The sequence below is a fragment of the Arachis stenosperma genome, chromosome 3 (genome assembly GCF_014773155.1).
Source record: "Arachis stenosperma cultivar V10309 chromosome 3, arast.V10309.gnm1.PFL2, whole genome shotgun sequence".
NCBI classification, from domain to species: domain Eukaryota; kingdom Viridiplantae; phylum Streptophyta; class Magnoliopsida; order Fabales; family Fabaceae; genus Arachis; species Arachis stenosperma.
This window is the reverse complement of record NC_080379.1, coordinates 61331358-61340818: the sequence shown is the minus strand read 5'-3', so window position 1 is coordinate 61340818 and position 9461 is coordinate 61331358.

Genomic DNA, 9461 nt, shown 5'->3' with positions numbered 1-9461 from the left:
ATTAATTGCAATTAAGTTGACGTGAATGAACTTGCGTGACCACCAAAAAATATTACACCTGAACTGAAAAATATTTATTTAGTAGTGTTTATTTTGAGGTATTTAAATGGAGATTAAAAATTTAGGATTTAATATTATATTTGTTAACTTAAAGATTTTTTTTTTTTGAACAAGAGAACTCAATATAATAAGTGGAACACGAATAACAATAAGTAAATAGAAAAATTAAAAAAAAAATTTAAAGAAACTCATCTATTATTTTTTATACTTCTCCTTCTTATAGTATAGTCCTAATTTTGTATTCCTAATTTTGTATTCGTGAAAACATTTTGAACCACTTTAATCTTATTAAAACTCTGTCAATCCAATTGTAAGATTGCTAAGCGAAAATCCACTAATTATATATCTTCTTTTATCAATTCTTACTAAAATTCTGTTAATCTGATAGTTTCTGTAAATTAAATTAGAGGTTTATTCTTATTTTAGTCATTATTTTTTACTTTATATTAAACACAATATTAAAATTTATTTTAATTTTTATCTCTCAATTTTTATCTTCCCGTCTAGTCTCTCAATTTCGGTCTTTTTTTCAAATGTTTTATAAATAAGAAAAAGTAAAATCTGAGATGACATTTTTATTCTACAACTCACCTATACACTGCACAAAAAATTTTGAAAAAAAAATAAATAAATTACCGTCTTTTTTTCTAAATCTAAATTGTTGAATAGAACTATAATTTACACGCATCTTTTATGCTTTATAAATAAATGACTACGAATTAAAATTTATATTCTTTTATTTTTTGTGATTTTAAATCAGAATTTATATACAATCAAACCCGAGACTGTTGTAACCAAATTCAAATGATGTTATATGCATTGCTACTTTAATCAGCATTAATTAGCGACGCTTTGAATGTAAGAAAAATCATACTTAACAATCAGCAAATGAGAAGTCATTGGCCTTATCTGAGATCTCTGTCCCCACAAAACCATCTATGTAACAGGTTCATTCTTTTCCCATTTTTTTTCCTTTTTTTTTTCTCCTGGGAAAATACCGTATACAAGGCAGCCAACAAGGCAACAACCCCACGTATTCTTCAATCCATCCTACATAAACTTTGCTTCCAAAATTAATGTGTTTTCAGTTTCTTTTAAAAAAAAAAAAAACTAATTTCCTATATTTTAATTCTTTTTAATATATTCGTACATATCAGATAATATTCTAAGTGAAGTTAAAAAAAAAGATATTGACTAGAGCTAGATCTATCCAAAAAAGAATTAAAAGAACATATAAAATTGTCAAAACTACAAAAAAAATTAAACTTATTAGTTATAGCAAAAAATTACAGGAATGAATATTCAAATAGAAAACACAAGTCTTAGGGTAGCTTTTGTTTTAGAAATTAAAATTGGAGAATTAAAACATGATAATATGTTTGGTAGTCATTAGTTGGAACTAAAATTTCACCTTTAGAATATAAAATTTTAGTTCTTTTAGTTTTTTTAAAAAATGAAGACACAAAAAATTGAAATTTTTGGAGATAAAGACGAAAAATTTAATAATTTTTTTAAAAATATTCTATTTAACTTTTTAAATTTTAAATTTATCCCTCAATTTTTATATTTATTTTAAACTAAACATAATACTAAGACATAACTCAATCTAATATATTTTATACCAAACACAATACAAAAACTTAATTTAATATCTATTTTTTAGTCTTTGTCTTTCAATCTCAGTTGCTCAATCTCAGTCTCTCTTTCAAGCAGTCTTGGAGAACTAATTTGGTTTTATACAAAACAGATTTGTCATTGATGTATATACTTATTAAAGAGAATGATAGAGGGGTATTGAAGTAACAAGAAGGATCTATACACATATGGTGTTTATCGATTTGAAAAAAAATACGACGGAATAGAGTTGCACATGGATCGACTCACGCTTAATTAAATCCAAACTTAATCGAAATATTTTTTTGGATCTATTTTAAAAATCAAATCGGACTCTAAATTAACCCGAAATAAATTGGGTCACCTAATAAACAATTAGTGTAAATAATTTTGTTAATTTCATATAATAAATTGATAAATGTTGCTTTTAAATCTTAAATTTAATAAATATCATGTAACTTTTATACCAAAATAAATTATTTTAAAATAAAAAATAATTATATAATATAAAAAATATTAATAAATTATAAAAATAAAATATTTTATTAATTATTTTAAAATATATATTTCAATTATAAAACATGACTTTGGGTCAAATAGGGTCTACCTAAAGTATGATCCAAACCCGACCTGAAAATGATACAGAATAAAAATGACAGCCAAATCTAAAAAAATATGTTTAGGGTCTAAGTCAGGTTTCATGTCAGATCAGATTGGGTCTTTGACACCTCTACAATAGGATATTAAAAGAGGTCTTATAGAATATTTTGGAAAGAAAAATGAGTAAAAATTGCGTATATTTATGCAATTACTAAAATGTATGATGGACTTATAAGTAGTATTAAGATTTAATGTGGTGTGACAAAGAAACTTTTCATTGATGTGAAACTATACCAAGAATCATCTCTAAGTTTATATTTTTGCATATGGTTTTCAAAGTCCTTGTTGAACATATCCAAAAACTTGTACTATAGTGCATAATTTTTGTCAATGACATTTTTCTATAGGATAATCAAGAAAAGATTTAAATTAGAAGTTAGATTTGTTGAAAAAATATTTTAGATGTGAATAAATTGTGCATAAGCCATAATAAGATAAAATATATAAAATATATGTTGGTTACAAGAAAGAAAAAACCTAACACGGGAGTAAAAATTGAAGAAAATACCCTATCATAGGTAAAGAGATTTTATTATCTTTAATGTATTATATATTATAACAGAGAAATTGATGAGCATGTAAACTAATGATTCAAGTGGGTTGGAAAGTAATAAAGTATATTCGATTTTATTTGTAATAAAAATGTACCTTCAAAACTTAGGGATAAATTTATTATACTGTCATTAGACCAAATATGTTATATGAATAAAGTGTTGAAAAAAAAAGGTGAGTATGAGCTAATGTTTAGTGTGGCAAATATAAAGATTCTTATATAGATGAGCGCTGCCGTGCATACGCACGACGTGAGCAAAATTGTAAATGGTGTGTACGCACAAGACTGTGTGCACGCATTTGTTAGAGGGGCTCTCAGTGTTGATGCATACGTATAAATGGATGTACGTACGCACGAGAAGTTTTTTTTAATAATATATTAAGCCTAAAAAGGATTTTTTAACTTAAATCTAACATCCTAGAGACCAAATTTAAACTCCAAATTAAGTAAACTAACCAAAAACTTAATAATTGTAACAAAAATAGAGAATCGAATTAAGAAAAAACCATAAACAATAGGAGTTTTCTTTTTTATTTTTTCATAACAACTTAAGCATAAACAATGCTTCTTAACCTAATTATTTGCATTCTAAACCACCTTGGGTTGGTCGAGGGGTCAGCTTACTCGTCCGCTTATGCAAGTGTCGGGGGTTTGATTCTCACCTTGTGCATACAGCAATCCATTGGCCAGCGGCAGACCCTTAAATAGAGCTCAAATCCGCGATGAATTACTCCTTGACCTGTCGAGTTGGGGGATACCGTGGGCAACCAAAAAAAACTTTTTGCATTCTAAAAATAAATTTGAACTCTAAAATTAACAAGATTTTTTAACTTTTAAAAACTATTCAAATATACAAACATGCAGTTAACAATTAAAATCTACCAAATTAAACTAATAACTAAGAGAAATATTTATAGGAGTGATACAAAGAGATGAGTTTAGGAAGATTTTACCATAGTTCTCTCACCTAGCACTTTTGTTTAAAGTCCTTAAGTTAGACATTTGATAAACTCTTATTATGGAGGCTTGTGTTTGAACTCATCTTTGTATATCCACCAATGCTTGAATTTCAAATACTCTTCAAGATTTCAATCTTTGTGCACCAAGCTTTCATGACAATCCAAAGAAGCAATGAGCTCCCAAAATTGTTGATCCTCACTTTGTATACTGGGATTTCAAACCTTGTTTTTGCACGCATCTTCTAGTTGACTCTCATGGTTTCACTCGGGTGTCAAGACTTTTGAATTCATTTTTAAAGGACAAATCCTCCTCCTAAATCTATTGATTTGAGTGTTGCACCATCTTTGGAACTCAAATCTTAAGGGTTCAACCCTAGTGAGCCTTGATTCACATTGCCAACCCATATCCATCTCATTCTTACTCTTCAACCCACAAATAGCTCTATAAGTTGACCATCCATTTCTAGCAAACCATATTCAAGTAGGCCAAAAAGTTAAAGGACAAGATTTTTACCCACTCAAATGGTGAGTTGGATGGTGGTGACTTAGGAAGAGAGGCTTCCAACGGATTTGCTATAGTGATTGCCACTCCCTTTTGTTCCTCTTGAATAATCTCTACTTCTTGACAAACTTTTTCAAACTCGATTTATTGTTCACCAACTTCTTTCGCATCGTCCTCATTACTTAAGTTGTATCTCGGAGGTTGTGCACGATCTTCCTCAATATCAATTTCACATCTCATGGAGCAAGGTTCAACAATCTCAATGAGATCATTGGTTGGTGTAGAATCATCTTCAATAATGGAGCCTGTTCCTTGCTCAACTTCTCCTAACTCTTCAACCACTCCTTCTGATTCATTGATTTCAACTTTCTCAACTTGTGGCAAGTCATGCTTCAACTCCTCTTCTTTCTCTTGAGGTTCCAAACTTTCTTCCACCCCATATTCTTCAATTGAAGTTGATTCTTTGCATTCATCCATGGAAGTACTTGAATTGTTACAAGAGCATATTGAGGCCAATCGGGTTAAAGCTTCGGCTAAGTTAGCCATGATATTTTCTTGCCTCTTTTGGTATTCTTCTTACTCTTGGATAAACACTTGGAATGCTTTCTTTGTTGAGAGTTGTGGAGAAAAAGATGGTTCATCATTTGGAAAGAAGTTTTCATATATGAAAGGTGGTTCATAATGGTAAGAATGTTGAGGTGATGTATATAGAGGGAATTGTTCAAGAGATTCATCAGAATAGGGATGTTGGAATGGTGGTGGTTCTAAGTGTAAAACCCGGTTAATTAACGGCTAATTAACCCATAAATGAGAATTTATTCTAGAAAGCCTAAAATGTGATTTTTATGGCTAAATGTGATAGAGGAGACTGAGACGAGAATTTTGGTACCAATTTTATAGAATTCGGACCAAGATTGGACCGAACGGGCCAAACCGGGCCAACCGGACCCAAAGTGGGCCCTTGGCCCAACATAACTTAACTAAAACCCTAGTTTTCAGCACTCTCTCTCCTCATTTATTACACATTCACGCTGAAATGGTGGAGAGGAAGGGAAGAACATTCTCTCAACTTCTCTCTCTCACTTGATCTTCAAACCACCATAACTTCTGATCTAGAGCTCCGATTGTCGCTCCGTTTGCGGCCACGCGTTCACCGCGGAGAGCTCTACAAAACCCATACAATTAATCTTGAGGTAAGCCACGTGTTTCTGTTCGAAATTCCAGCCCTTAATTTCGAGTTTCATGGGTAAAATGTTGAGATTTTGGGTTCTTTGATGTTATAGGACCCAACTCTCTTGAAAGAGAAGGTTAATCTTGTCTCCTTGGACCTTGGGTGTGGTAAGACTCTCAACCCTAGTGTAATTTGTGATTTTATGATGCTTGGGTTTTGAGATGTTGTGTATGGGTATGATGGTTGTGGCTTAGGTTGTGTATGTGTGGATATTGGAGCTTGATTGGTGACTTTGAAAAGCTTGGAAAGGGTTTGGTGGTGAAAAATCTGTTCTTGGAGGTGTTGAGGCCTTGAGAGCTTGTGGATAAGTGGTTTGGAAGTGCTCCGGTGGAGCTTGGGAAATTCGGCTAAGGTATGGTTTCGGTTTCCCGTATCTAATATATAATGTGGTAGGAAATACTTAGGCTAGAGGCCCTAAGATAGGCATTGAATTGTTGATGTTGTTGAATGATTGAGATATATGATGTGGTCATATATGTGATGATGATTATTGATGCCTTGGTGGTATGATGTATGAGAAATATGCATATTGTGATATATGCTTGATGATTGGTTATGGTTGAATTGTGGGTTGAACCATGTTGATGGTGAGTATGATGTTGATTGTGTACAATAATGATTTATTGGAATTGGTGTTGTTGAGAATTGGCATGAGGAATAGTATATGATATGTCAATGTGTTTGAGTTTGAGCCACTTGGGTGAAGTGGGATAAAATGATGAGATAGTGATTTTGGTAAATTGTGGTTATGTGTCAATGTGTGAGTTGAGGAGGCTTGATGTTGAATTTGATACATTTTGATTGATTTCAAAGAAAAGGGATGAAATTGGCATGTTTTGATTGATTTTGAAAAGGGTTGAAAATGGTTTGTTTTGAGGATGGCATATTGTGGTTTTGTATGAAAATATGGTTTTTGGGCATACTTTGACAGGACATAACTTGGACTACGGATCTCCGTTTTGTACCAAATCTGTTTAGAAATGAAATTGGATCCGGGATGTCCATGCCGTTCGAAGAACGGGTGAAAAACGATTTAAAATGAGGAAGTTATGTCCGTTGGAAGATTGGGGCTTAAATCTGTGAATTCTGCAGCTTTTAACTTAGAAAATTTTTAGCAGAATGACCCCTTGCGCGTGGGCGCACTTGGCGAGTGCGCGCCGATCTTCCGAAAAGTGCCATCCACGCGTACGCGTGATGTGCGCGGGCGCGCCGATTGTGCTGCACCCAATGCCCAGCCATTTTCCAGAGAGTTATGCCAGAATTGTGCCAGTGTTGTGCCTGGGGCACGAGAACACCCGCGCGTACGCGTGGTTGACGCGTGCGCGTCGATTGGCAAATTTGTAATCCACGCGTTAGCGTGCATGACGCTTGCGCGTCGATGAGTTTTTGAGGCCATCCACGCGTGCGCGTGGAGTGCGCGTACGCGTGGCCCTGTTTTCATCCCAAAGTTGACTTTTGAGTTTTAAAAGCCAAATCTCATACTTCTAAGCCTCCGATCTCACCATTTATGTCTTAAATCATTATGACATGCCTAGCTATTAGAAAGGGGCTAGTGAATGAGGTAACTTGCGAGTGAAGCAAGGGAAAAATGAATAATTAATGAGGATCAATATGATTATGTGAGATGCGGAGGATGGTGGTGGAAGTGCTTGTTATGCCATGGGCCGAAAGGCTGTAATTGTTAATGAAATGGCTGGTTATGGATTTAACCGTGAGCCGGAATAGCTGTGTATGCTATGAATATTGGCTGGTTATGGATTTAACCGTGAGCCGGAATAGCTGTGTATGCTATGAATATTGGCTGGTTATGGATTTAACCGCGAGCCGGAATAGCTGTGTATGCTATGAATATTGGCTGGTTCTGGACTGAACCGTGAGCCGGATGGCTGATATGGATGTTGATCCATGGATGAGGATTCATGCATGTTTATGCTGAATTATTGATAATTGTGATTTGCACTTCCACTATCTGAGATACGAGTTTCCCTGGGTAGTAGCAGTGGCTAGCCACCACGTGCTCCAGGTTGAGACTTGATACTCTGGTGACCCTATGTCGTAAGTGTGGCCGGGCACTGTGAAAGACCCGGATGAGCTCGCCCCCGAAATATTCACCAGTGAGGGTGATGGATATGGATCATGTTTATGATCAAGTTTATAACGAGTATAACTCGAGTTGGGGATGCGCGACAGAGGGACAGTCCAATGGTTAGCGACCAGGACTTGTCGGGTTGGCTCTATAACCGACAAGATGATATCATCAGCCACTAGGGACAGGCATTCATCATATGCATACTATGTGAATTGTTTGAGATTGCCTATTTGACTGCATATTACTTGCTAATTGTCTAAATGTCTTAACTGCTCCTATTTGTATATTCTTTGTCTGATATAACTGTGTTTGTTACATTATACTCCTGCTGGCGGTTGGGAGGTTTGAAGGAATTGGTAAGGGAAGTATTAGTTAGACTGAAGAATCTTTAGTCAGGGCCCTTATATGGTTTAGCTTGTTTATAAGCTTTGATATTATCTGGAGGAAGTTCTAAGATTGCCTTTGGCTTTTCTCTATTATTATGTATTATATATGTGGAAGCTGTTACCATGCTGGGGACCTCTGGTTCTCACCCATGCGGATTTTGTGGTTTTCAGATGCAGGACGTGAGGTTTCCCGCTGAGGCATGCTGGAGACTTCTAGATTTGCGAAGATCCTTTGTTCTCGGGGCTATGTTTTGGTTTATATGTTTTGTTTAGATACCTTTATCTCCATTAAATAATACAAACTGTGATGACTCCTCTTATGGGAGATTTTGGAGAATAGGTTTATGTATTTGTGTCCCTTTGGGTTTCCTTTGGGGTTTTCCTTATTTTATCATATGTATATATTGCTATGCTTGGGCCGGTTATCTTCGCATCCGGATCTTGAGTCTTGATATTCCTGTTTTTGACACTCCTTTATATATATATAATCTCGCGTTGGTTATCCTTGTTCGTTACGTTATCGATCGAAGTGTTGCGCTTTCGAGTTGCGATTTTTGTTTACCCTTTTTTTTTACAAAGGCTCCTAGTTATAAACAATCATTCATACTACTATACGTACTAAATTTTTATTTTAGAGGTCGTAATACCTTGCTATCTTTGAATTATGACTTAAGCATAAGACTCTGTATGGTAGGGTGTTACATTATGGTATCAGAGTAGTTCGTTCCTGTAGAGCCTGAGGGATGGACTGATTATGCTTCTGTGCATTCTCTGTGTGTGTGTGCTATGTGCTATTAGTATATCTGCTTGATATATTTGGCATAAACGTTCATGAGCATGCATTTGGGACTTTGAAGCACTAGACTTCCGATATTGAGACTGATCAACTTAATATCGATTGTTGGGTGTGTATAGAAACCAGATGGCGCCTCGTGGACGCGGTAGAGGCAGTGCGAGAGGTCGTACGAATGCTCGTGCACCGGAGAATAACCCTAATGACCCGGTGAACTTTATGGCTGCGTTGGAGAATATGGCTGCTGCTATGCAAGCCACTGCTGAGGCTCTTGGTCAACAGATGAACAACCATGGTAATGATGGAGGTGGAGTTCAAGGCCCGATGACTCTAGCAAACCTTTTGAAGGTTAATCCGCCTAAATTCAAGGGAACTACTAGCCCGACTGAGGCTGATACATGGTTTCAGGCTATAGAGCGAGCACTGCAAGCACAAGTGGTACCTGAAGGACAGCGTGTCGAGTTTGCCACCTATATGCTCACAGGTGAAGCGTCGCATTGGTGGCAAGGCATCCGACGTCTTCTGCAGCAGGGTGATGACTATATCACTTGGAATGTCTTTCAAGAAGAGTTCTATAAGAAGTACTTTCCGACTTCTGCTAGGACGGCTAAGGA